Source organism: Manis pentadactyla, chromosome 7, assembly GCF_030020395.1.
Source record: "Manis pentadactyla isolate mManPen7 chromosome 7, mManPen7.hap1, whole genome shotgun sequence".
In the NCBI taxonomy this organism is placed as follows: Eukaryota; Metazoa; Chordata; class Mammalia; order Pholidota; family Manidae; genus Manis; species Manis pentadactyla.
Window position 1 is genome coordinate 77,084,834 of NC_080025.1, and position 10,609 is coordinate 77,095,442.

Sequence of the window (10,609 nt, forward strand, 5' to 3'; positions counted from 1 at the left end):
TAAAGCATTTTACAATATGACTGAATATTATTCTTGTGGCTATAGTTCCTAAAACTAACTGTAGACTAGAGGCATTGAACCAAAACAAATCCTAGTTGACGGATGTTTTGAGCTATGTTAAAATACTAAGTAGAAATGAGTGCCCACTGAGAATACTGCCTTAAATTGCAAAGATGTTTTGCAAATCTAATCACCTTAGTTCCTCTCATAATCCTAGTGTAGAAAACCAGCAATTTTGACTTTTAAAAGCTGAATTCTTTAACTGAACGCACAGTAGGCTAGCACCATGCTATTACAAATTAAGCATTTAAATCCCACAACACTGCAAGCATCCCTCCTTTGCCTTCAGTGGTAAGCCAAAGTGACCCAACTGTATAAAATATTTGCTTTCCATTATCATTTAAGATACTCTCAAACTTAGGCACCCTGCTATGTAAAGATTCGTTTCAGTAAGTACATGGTCAAATTTGGTCTATTTTGAACAATTCACTTTCAATTACCCAATAATTTCAACACATAGCCATGGACAGGTTCAGTGCAGCCATGAAGGCCGTCTTGGAACACAGCCTCCTGAAGATCGGCAAATGGAACCCTGCCTTGTAGTCCTGCCTATGCCCTATGCTATTAGGTAAAAGCCTTCAGAGAGAAGTTTTCTGAGGTAGATTTGCAAAATAAAGCCAGAACAATGGGTTAAAAATCTAGGTAAATGGTTGATTTTTGATTTTGATTAGATTTCCTTGGACTGCAAAGAAAATGAATGTTTTGGGAAGAAGAATTGATTTGTTAGAGCTTTTCCTGATAGCTTTCACCCAGGCTTGGAAAGAGCATCATGTAAAAAGAGTACCCTTTTGGAAACTACGCACACCACATATTTTTCCTAATAGGTGTGAAGAATGGCTGCTATGCATAAATGATTGTTGGAAAATAATTCTCTGTAAAACATGACTTAACAAGCAACTCCGTTTACCACTGTACTCATTTCCAATATCCAGAACAACCACGACACATCACAGAGGTGCCGATATTGTCTGTTTGTTAGGTAATAAACACCTTATGGAAAAAATCCACAACTTTCAGCCCCGTACATTTTCATACCCAGTAAGTTGGAGAGTAAAACTTTTGAGGGAAAATTGATATTAACAACATAGTGAAAGTCACAGAAAATCAGAGGAGTCTTCAGTATGAAACCGTAAATTGTAGCACCTTCCCAGGACAACTCTTTCTCCTTCAATGCAGGGTAAAGTGAAGTGGCTGGGACTAAGCTGACCCTACATCACCTCAACCACCACAATCAAGCTGCAGTTTTGCAATCAAAAAACAAGGTACATCTCACATCTCCACTGTTAACCATCGCCGGGGAAACCTCAAAGCTGTAAGCCCCGCTCATTCCCAGACCCTCCTTACCTGGAATACTCTCAGTGGGCGGCCGGGCACAGCTCAGGAGAAGCGAAGGACGTTCGCAGGTGGTGGCTCCAGAGACTCAGTAACTCAAGCTACAGCGCCCATCTCCTGAGCAGGAGATGTCCGCCCCACGGTGAGGGGCGGACGGTGAGCCCCTCTGCAAGTCAGGAAGGTCCGCGAGCCGGGCGGCGCAGCCCACCCAGCGTCTGGGGGGCTGGCTTTCCTAGTTTGACGTGAGAGTAAACTGCGTTAGTCCGGAGCCCTCCCTCTCCCGGCTGCCTCCAGATCTCCTGACACTTTAATTGTGCCTTAAGTGATGGTTTAAACCTAGCCCCGGCTTGTATTACAGGCTAAAAGGCAATTGCTTTTCCCCATGCCTTATTGCCACCTCCCCAAAGTCCAGGAGGCTCACCTACCCGGCGCCTTCCTTCCCTCGCCCAGCTGTGAGCTGTGCGCAAACTTCTCCCGACTTAAGAGTCCTGATCCTCGCCCGCGCCCCCGCCCCCCCCAACCGCCCGCCGTCCCCCCGCCCCGGCAGCAGAGGAGGTGGCCGCGGAATTGATGAGCGCCAGCCCCCTCCCGGCCCCTCCCGTCCGCGCCCGCCCCCTCCTGTCCTCGGAGAGGGAGGGGCGAGCAGGAGAGCTCTGAGCGCCTCGGTGCCAGCCCCCCTCTCCCAGGCCCGCGAGTGGGGCTGAGCCCGCGGCGGCTGCTCTGCTCCAGTCCGGACTGGGCTCACCCCACGAGTCACGGAGACTAGAAGGCGGCGTAAACACGGGAAGCAGACGAGGGACCCACCCCAGTTAGACCTTGGGTAGGGAGGAATGGAGGGAGAGTGGGTGACAATCTGGGCTGGGAGATTCATAGCCGGTGCCCGGTCACAGCTTTCAGGGAGCCCTGTCCCCTTCCCGGAGGATGAAGATTCTGGAGGGAGGTGAGTCTCCGAAAGAACGCACCCCAGTGACTGTGCCCCCAGGCTCCAGCCGCTCCTCGGGGGACAGCCCCATGTGGGAGCCTGTGGATACAGGGTCTTGGTAGAGGGCGAGGTAGTGAAAATGGGGTGGGGATGGGTGGGAAACCGGTGCCTAGGAGCTGGGGCGCTGAGAGGAGGCAAGAAGAGAAGCTGGGGGGCAGGAGGTATAAGAAGAGGGGCCACGGCTGTCCGGAAAGCCCTGGGAGAGCGTTTGGAGTTGGGTAGCTGTCCGGAGCTGGGGGCGCAAGCTGGATTGGGGGGACAGCGCCCTTCACGCCCGGGGCTGCTGGTGGGCACAGTAGCCCAGGGCGAGTGAGCACAGTGTGGACGGTGTGAGAAGACGGGGGTGTGGAGTGCCAGACTTGCAGTCAGGGACTGCTACTTCCCCCCGCCCCCATCTAAAGCCCTTGATGCCAGAGCTCGGGACAAACCAATTCCAGGCGGGGCGCCACCACCCGGGCTGTGGGAGCGCCCTGGAAGCGGGCAAGCTGGTTTCAAGAATGCACAGCCCTTAACACCCGTTAGCCCCACGCGGGGTAGAGCAAGGCAGCAGCGGACGCTTTTTTCCTAACTCTGTTCAAGGAGCGTTGGGCTAAGAAAAAAGCATCCTGAGCGTCCCGGTACCGCAAGGTGGAGATGCCCTGCCCAGGTTACCAACTGTGTGCTCCGCAGGGGAAATACTGGTAACAGCAACGTTATAGGACGGGAGGACAGCCAGACGGCAACACAGCACACTTTCCCCAGGCAGTGCGAGGTTCTCCTAAGCACTCAGGTGACTGAGGTGCCCTGTGAACAGGACTGCAACCTGCACTCAGCCGTCGTCAGAGCTTCCTTGGAAGATTAGTTACTCTAGGAAAAGGTGCGTGTGTCTTTGTCCTATTTTGAGCCCCCATTCTCTATCCCGGGAGGACTTCAGGGACCCCTAATTTGTGTGACTGGGGGATTTCAGCTCTCTTACCAGACCTTCCAGAGGTTTTGTTTTCCAGGCTCTCTCCCTCCTCCATAGGAACCCTCCCTCCTTGCCACCTCCAGTCTGGTGACCCAGAGGGCTGTGTGTGACTCACCATGCATTCAAACCCTACAGCACCGCCCCACAGCAGGGGAATATCCTACAGTCCCTTTATTCTGGGGATCTAAATGGGACTGGTGTTGTCAGCAGTTAAAAAAAAAAGTGACTAGGAAAGGAAGCTGGGCAATGGGAGAGGAATCTTACAAATGAACACATACAGACACACAGAGTAACACAAACCAAACCTGTACTGGAAATGCTCTGAATTCAGGGTTTAGATATAAATATTCATTCTGTGCTTTGACATCAGTCCTGTGTTCAAAAGCTCCCTGCTTCCCAGCTGCTACTGACCAACCAACCCCTGGCATGCCCTTTTTTAAAAACTTCTTTCAAAACCTTAATTACCCTTTTTTGGTGCAAAGAAGCAGAGAACTACTAAAGTTGTTTGATATTTCCTTTGGTCAACTGCTGAGGGCCAAACATTGAGAATTTTCTTGTTGTAGCTCAAATCATAGAAAACTAGCATTGCAGCAGGAAGATTTTTGCTGAGTGGCTGATGCAGGTCTGTGCAGAGGGTGGTCCTCTGGTGCTGCTGTCCTCCACATGGTGGGAGACAGCGAGCACAGGGAAAGTTGCCTGTTGGAGTTAGTCTTAGGTCATCCTACATCACTGGCTGACAGGATGTGTTTGGTTCCCTAAAGCTACTGAAGATGTGTGGGACATTATTGTGAAAAATGGCATGGATGTATTATAAACCTTAAACCTTTGGTGGTATAAGCATAAGAGACCCAGACTGAGTAAAGTGTTAATTATGTTAGAGACAATATTAGAGGGAAAGAACAGAGCTTTCTATAGGCAGAAGATTTCAGGGAAGGTGATGTGATAGGAGTGGGGTCAAGGATGAGGCTTTCAGGATGAAATTGACTTTGTCAGCAACCGATGTTTATTGAGCACCAAAGGGGTCCATGCCTGTTAGAATCACTTGGAATGTACAGAACCTGAACTCTACGAGTGTCTTAACACTATCAAAATATTTTCTATGTATATACAGTGTTGTAGATCCTTGCAGGGTGGCTGTTAACCTGGGATCGTCTGGTGAGGGGAATTGGTAGTGTTTCTGGAAAAGCCATGAGACCCATTGGTGGGCGCCGCTACATTTTAAAGATGAAGTGGAATTGAATAGAATATAGCAGAGCTCCTCTCCTGTGACAAGTGTGAGCATGGTTTCTTGAAACTTGTGTCTCTTCTGAATACATATGTGTGTGCTGACATGCGAAGTAAAATATATTTCTTTCTGTGACTCACAATCAAAAGCATCATAAGCTACTTGGTTATAATAAACCACTCTTCAAATTGAATACCTTTTATTTGTAAGTAAGCCTCCAAATGAAATTCGTCCATCCCAGGGCCATTCAGGAAATAAGCAACTTAAGACATGCTAATCACACATTTCTGGTATTTTCATTGATTGCTTAAGACTGTAAAATTAGCCGTCTTTATGAGACTTTGTCCCTTTCCTTCTTCTCCTCTTTCTCTTCAAAAATGTCCCCCTTTGAGAAGATACTAATTTAGGAAGAATTCTGTTGTGTGTCTTGTCTTCATGTTCAGATACTAAAAATCAGCCTTCAGATACAAACTCCACTTTAATCCTCAAACTTTCCCTTCTCATTGCTGAGGAAGTGCAGTCCTGCCGCTAAGCCTGGGAAGGTGTGTGACCTCTCACTCTGTCTCTCCAGAACAAGGTCTACTTTGCAAAACCAAGGTTGGGACAATGTCACTTTAATGTCATTTATGGTTCTAGAATCCAGGGACTTTTTCATAAAAACTACTGTATTTTCAATTGCACTGAGTAGAAGAGAGATTGCCTTTTATTAACAACTAATTCTACTACAATTTGTTCTTTTTAAATATGGTTTAATGTATGGGAAGGTCACGTTTTGGAGGGACCTTGAAAAAAGGCATGCATATGAAAATGTATGCATTTTGTTATATTTGGGGAAAAATCATGCATTAGGAGAAGTGGCCTAGAATTTGTTCTCTTTCGAAAAGAAACTTAGAGAAAAAAATTACTGCCTTGTCTCCTGAACCAGTTCTAGCTTTAGTTAACTCCCCAATCATCAGAATTTTTCTTACATTGAAAAACAGCTCAATCCTTCAAATGTATCATCAATTTAATGCATATTTAATATTACCTTATGTCACAATACATTAGACTAGCCACCCATGGGACCCAAAAAGTATGATATGCAGCCTGTACCCTCAAGGAGCCCACAGTCTATTTAAGGGCATTTGTTTCTTCCTTGTACAGCCTCCTTCCAAACAGACAACAGCTGGTGATGATACTTTACATAATTATCCCTCACCGCTTTACAGACCTCATCATGACAGACAAAATAATAACTCACCTTGGTGAAAAATAAGTCTTTTTCTTTTGGAACAAGTTGAAGTTCCACTTGCTAGTGCAAGCTGTCTTGAGAGTAGTCTCCTGCTTTGATTTTCTACCTCTTTTCCAGATATAGGAGATGATGCAGCTTTTCATCTTTCAAAGGGGATAGCAAAGTTGTGGTTCTCTGCAGAATGTGTCTTCTGGCAGGGACAAGACAAATTCCACTTAAAGTAGGAAGTGTCTTTCTAGACTGTACTTAGATAAACTTATCTTGGGTTAACTGTTTACAAATAAATAACTCAGGGTAGGAGGGATAGTGAGCACATATATCATGAAGTAGCATTAATTGCTCCATCTCTGATGAAGCTGGGGAAAATCCAGGTATTTTCTAGCTTCTAGAGAGAATTTGAGAGGGAAATCCAGGATCCAGGAGAAAAACTGCAGAAGCAAATTAATGCAAGCATCATTCATTATTTCATTTAATAAATAATGAACAATTGGATTTAAAAAGTTTACAATTTAGTGGGAGGATGGAGATAGACAACAACAAAAAAAAGAACTAAGCTGTTGACTGTAGATACTGACAATGCTATGAAGACCATGGACAGAAGACTGAAGCAGGCATGGGATGAGTTGCCCTAGGATTCTCAGGCAAGGCCCTCCTTGAGCTGAGATGTGAATGAGGAGTGGGCCACTCTGAGCTCCCTCGAAAAATTCTCATACATTGCTGCTTCACCCCTCTTAATGAAAAAAATAACACTAGCATCTGGAATCTACTGTTTTTGTGATTGTGTGTGTGTTTGTGTGTGTAAAGTGCTCCCTGTAATTTAGTCGTGTTTGGTCTGTGACCGGGAATCTGGAAAATGGGAGGTATTTGGCTTAAACTAATTGAAATAGGTAGTGATTATTTTTACTACTTTTGGGGCTGGTCCATATGAAGTTAAATTAGGGGATAACCGTCACATGGTACTAGCACTTTTTTTGGCTTAGATTGTCTCAGGATATGTTGATAGAATGCTAAAACGCAAGAGAATACACAACTTCCCTTGGAACTAAAGTAAAACTTTAATAGCTATGATTCTTATTTTTCTACTTTCTGATTAAAAATCAATAGCTTTATTGATTTTGCTTGACTGAACACCAACCACGTTCTTTATGCTAGGTATTATAGTGGGCACTCTAATGTATGATCTCATTTTCAATCTATGAAGTCGGGACAATGATTTTCCCCCTTGTACAGATGCAGAGACAGATGCCTCATGGGTCAGGTGATTTGATACAGTCACTCAGGTTCTAATAAGGGCAGTATAATATTTTTACTAATATGTATTTGATGGGCTTTGATTCAATAATCAGCATCAGTATATTTTTATAGATAACAACTAGTGAGGCATACAATTATTTTAATACACAATTCCATACAGGCTCACTTATTTTTAAATGACAGCCCAAAAAATTCTTTCAAAAAGAATTTGTTTCAGTCACCTACAAACTGAACACCTAGCCATCTGAATTACAGTGAATTTTTGCCTTTCAGGCACAGTATAGTCTAATGGAGAGTCAAACCATTTAAGCAATTAATAATAATTCAAAGATGTGCAGCAGAAGTATGTTCCAGTGCCCTGGGAGCTCTGAAGAGAGGGGATTAATTCTGCCTGGGAAAAGATTTGTTTTTACTAGTTATCATCTCTCTGAAATCTAATACTCGGGCACTAGCAGACTCTGGTGTGGGTGGGCAAGTGTTGGAAACATAGAACTATAAGTGCCCCAGAAATAGAATTTTCCTTTTTCTTTATTATAAAATAAGAGGTGACATTTAAAATTACATGGTAAATACACATGAATGAAATAACATAACTGTAGAATATACTGTCCACCCAACTTTCCTTTGCATGTTGTGTTGAAACAGAACAGATTCTTTGCAGTTCACAGCTTAAGCAAAAGTGTTATTTTGATGATAATTTGCACAGCTGGGGCATTTAAAGGGTAGAAAACAAAATGGAATCAGTATAAAGCACGGAGAAAAAATATTTTTAAGGCAAAATAAAAATAGGGAGAGAAACAATGGACCCAATTGGTGAAAGTAAGGCCTTTTCAAAGGTAAAAAAAAAATGTTTTTTTTATAGAATTTGGAATCTGCTGGCCCACCACCACCAATCCTGGCTAGCAGGAAGGGACAGACAGAGAGAACAGACACTGGTTTATAAAGAATGAAGAATCCAGCGGACCTGTGTATTTCAGGTAGGCCCTTCCGATTTCCTAAAATCTTATGATTCTAGGTGACGAAAGAACAGGCCCACAGTAGGCATTTATAAATACTTAGGACATTGATTTTAACTGTACATGTTAACTCAGAAAGGAAGATGGTAACGTTTCAAAGGTGCAAACTGAAAAGAGAAAGGAATCTTAGCATAAAGGGAAAGAGCATGACTAGGAGGAAGGACAAGAGGGAAGGGAATGTGGGATCAGGTGCTTCATCCCTGGGGGGATCCTTAAACCAGTCTCCTCACCGAGGTTGTCATTCTTAAAAACTGACCAAAGACTAAATTGATTACTGATTACTCTGTGTATGGTTGGGGTGGGGGAAGCAAAAAACATGTCTTCAGGACTTCATTAACAGCCGCTGCCACTTTAACTTTTACCAGCTTTCCCTTTTCTACTTCAAAGGGGGGCAGCATTTTGCCGTGTCCTCTTTATTCCTGTTCTATTTAAAGAATGTTTTCTCTCTGTTATTGTTTCTTTCAAATATCTTCTCATATTTTACCTGGGTTTTTAACCCTTTTCTGAGATTCCTCTCCAATAGTCTCATATTCTCCTTATACTTATTGCAGCCTGCCTTCCCCTTTCTAAGAAAATCTGTTTTCCTTACCGTCACTCAATGATCAGCCAGCTAGAGTCTTAGTTTTTTGAAAACAGCTCTTTACTATTATTTAAAAGGAAATGCTTTTATGTGTCTTGCGAGCCTGAGTTGAGCTCTCTGAAGAAATGGGCAAATAAATCACCTGCTGTTATAGGCAGAATGATAGATTTGATTAAGGGATTTGGAGCAGTGTTTCTCAAATTGTAACATGCTGCAGAGCACCTGGTGATCTGGTTAAAATGCAGATTCTGATTTATCAGTCCAGTCAGGGGAGGGGCCTGAGACTCTGCATGGTGCTGGGTTGTAAAGCTTTCAGTAGCAAGGCTTTCCAATCATTTCCCTCAAATATACATTTCACCTTAAAAATTTTATTCTTTTAAATTTTAGAAACATTCTTTTTCTAAAAAATACATTGCTGTGTGACCACGGAAAATAGGACTAATTCTGGTTTTCTTCATCTCAAAAATATCTTAGCAACTGTCTGTTGCAGATATGTAAGGATAGTTGTCCTCAGAGGGGAATGTTGTTGATGAGGACATGCCTCATGCGTAGGAGGAAGCTGGGAAAGAAATCATTCCTGGGAGATTTTATGGCCATCAGTTGTTTTTCCTGGGTGGATATTTGGTTTAAAGAAACAGGTCTTCTTTAGAGGCAGAAGGGAGTGTCGATGGAGATGCTTAGTTTTAGTGTTGGTATTGGTGGTGATGGTGGTAGTGGTGTTGGTAGTGAGGACAGTGGTGTGATGGTGGCAGTGGCCGTGGGGGGGATGGTGATGGTAGTAGTAATTTGCTGGGGGCGGCGAGAGCTGTGAGAGTGGTGACGGTGTTGGGAGAGGTGGTTGCAGTAGTCATAATGGTGATGGTAGTAGTGTGGGTGGTGGTGATCGTGTCAGTGGGGGTGGAGATGTGGGTAGAGGTGGTAGTGTTGGTGCACTAAATAATGGAGCAGCAAAGACTGTTTTTCACCCTGGTTCAAGCCATGTAGCATCTCTGTGTACCTTGGCAAATTACTCAAGGTCTTTGAGCCTCAGTTTTCTCAGTTAAAAATGGTGATAAAAATACTTAGCTCTGAGTTATGCTTTAGGGATTAGTCAAAATAAAGCATGTGAAACCCTTAAGCAGAGTGTAAGGCACAAAGCCCATAGTCAATAAATCTGTTGATTGTTTATTGGTGAAATTGCCTGATTCCACATTCATTCTTAACTTGTGAATGTCCAGCTAGGTTGAATTCAGAGTTTTAAAAAACTGGGTTCATGTTTTCTTTCTGTCCATCTTTTTGTCCCAAACATCACCTTATCTGCTCAGAAAGAGAAATCATAAATTTGATGTTGACCTTTGGGTGACACGTGAATAAAGGCAGTTCAATCATATCCTATTTAAAAAGTCCTTTCTTTAATTTCAACCTTTTAGGAATTGATGCTTTTAGAATATAATAACAAATATTTCTCTCCAAAAAATTCAACAGCCCATAAACTGGGAGGTCAGAGCCAGTGTCCTTGTAAATGGGTGTGGATTATTTTCCCTACATCTTTATTATTTAGCCCAGGATCCTCCCTCAGTACCATCTCCTTCCCACCAAGGGAGGGCTCAGGAAACTTAAACAAGTTTAATATTGGCTGTAAATGTACAAAATTCCCTCCTTGAAAATGTTAATTGACTCCATAAAAAAAAATCTAAACTTCCTGGCCAGGCATTCAAGATCTTCCCAAGTTTTACCTTAACTACCTTTGTATCCACTTTTTGCTCAGTTCTTGCCTTGTCCTGACATGTGTTGGCCATTAATAGTAATAGCTCCGATTTATTTGGTACCCACCATGTGGCAGACACTGTGTTTAACATTTTTACATGCATTATCTTATTTGATATTCATTTCAACCGTACAAGGAACATGTACAGATAATTAAAGCTTAGAGTACTTAAGTAGTTTTATCAGTCACAAAATAAACAAATACTCCAACTCTTGTATTTAGATCCAAAGGCCTAT

At 43.3% G+C, this 10,609-nt stretch overlaps 1 protein-coding gene across 2 annotated transcripts in view; it reads right to left on the reverse strand.

Annotated features, from left to right (window-relative positions):
* Positions 1-1,883, reverse strand: part of CALCR (calcitonin receptor) — a 141,532-nt gene extending 139,649 nt beyond the window's left edge. The window contains exons 1-2 of one of the 2 annotated variants that reach the window (XM_036879261.2): positions 1,818-1,883; positions 1,405-1,624 (exon numbers count right to left, since the gene is read on the reverse strand). The gene's annotated coding sequence lies outside the window, so the exon portion shown is untranslated. Of the gene's footprint in view, positions 1-1,404; positions 1,625-1,817 lie in introns of those variants that run through there. The other variant, XM_057504522.1, reaches the window with a different exon arrangement.
* Between the last annotated feature and the right edge of the window lie 8,726 nt (positions 1,884-10,609).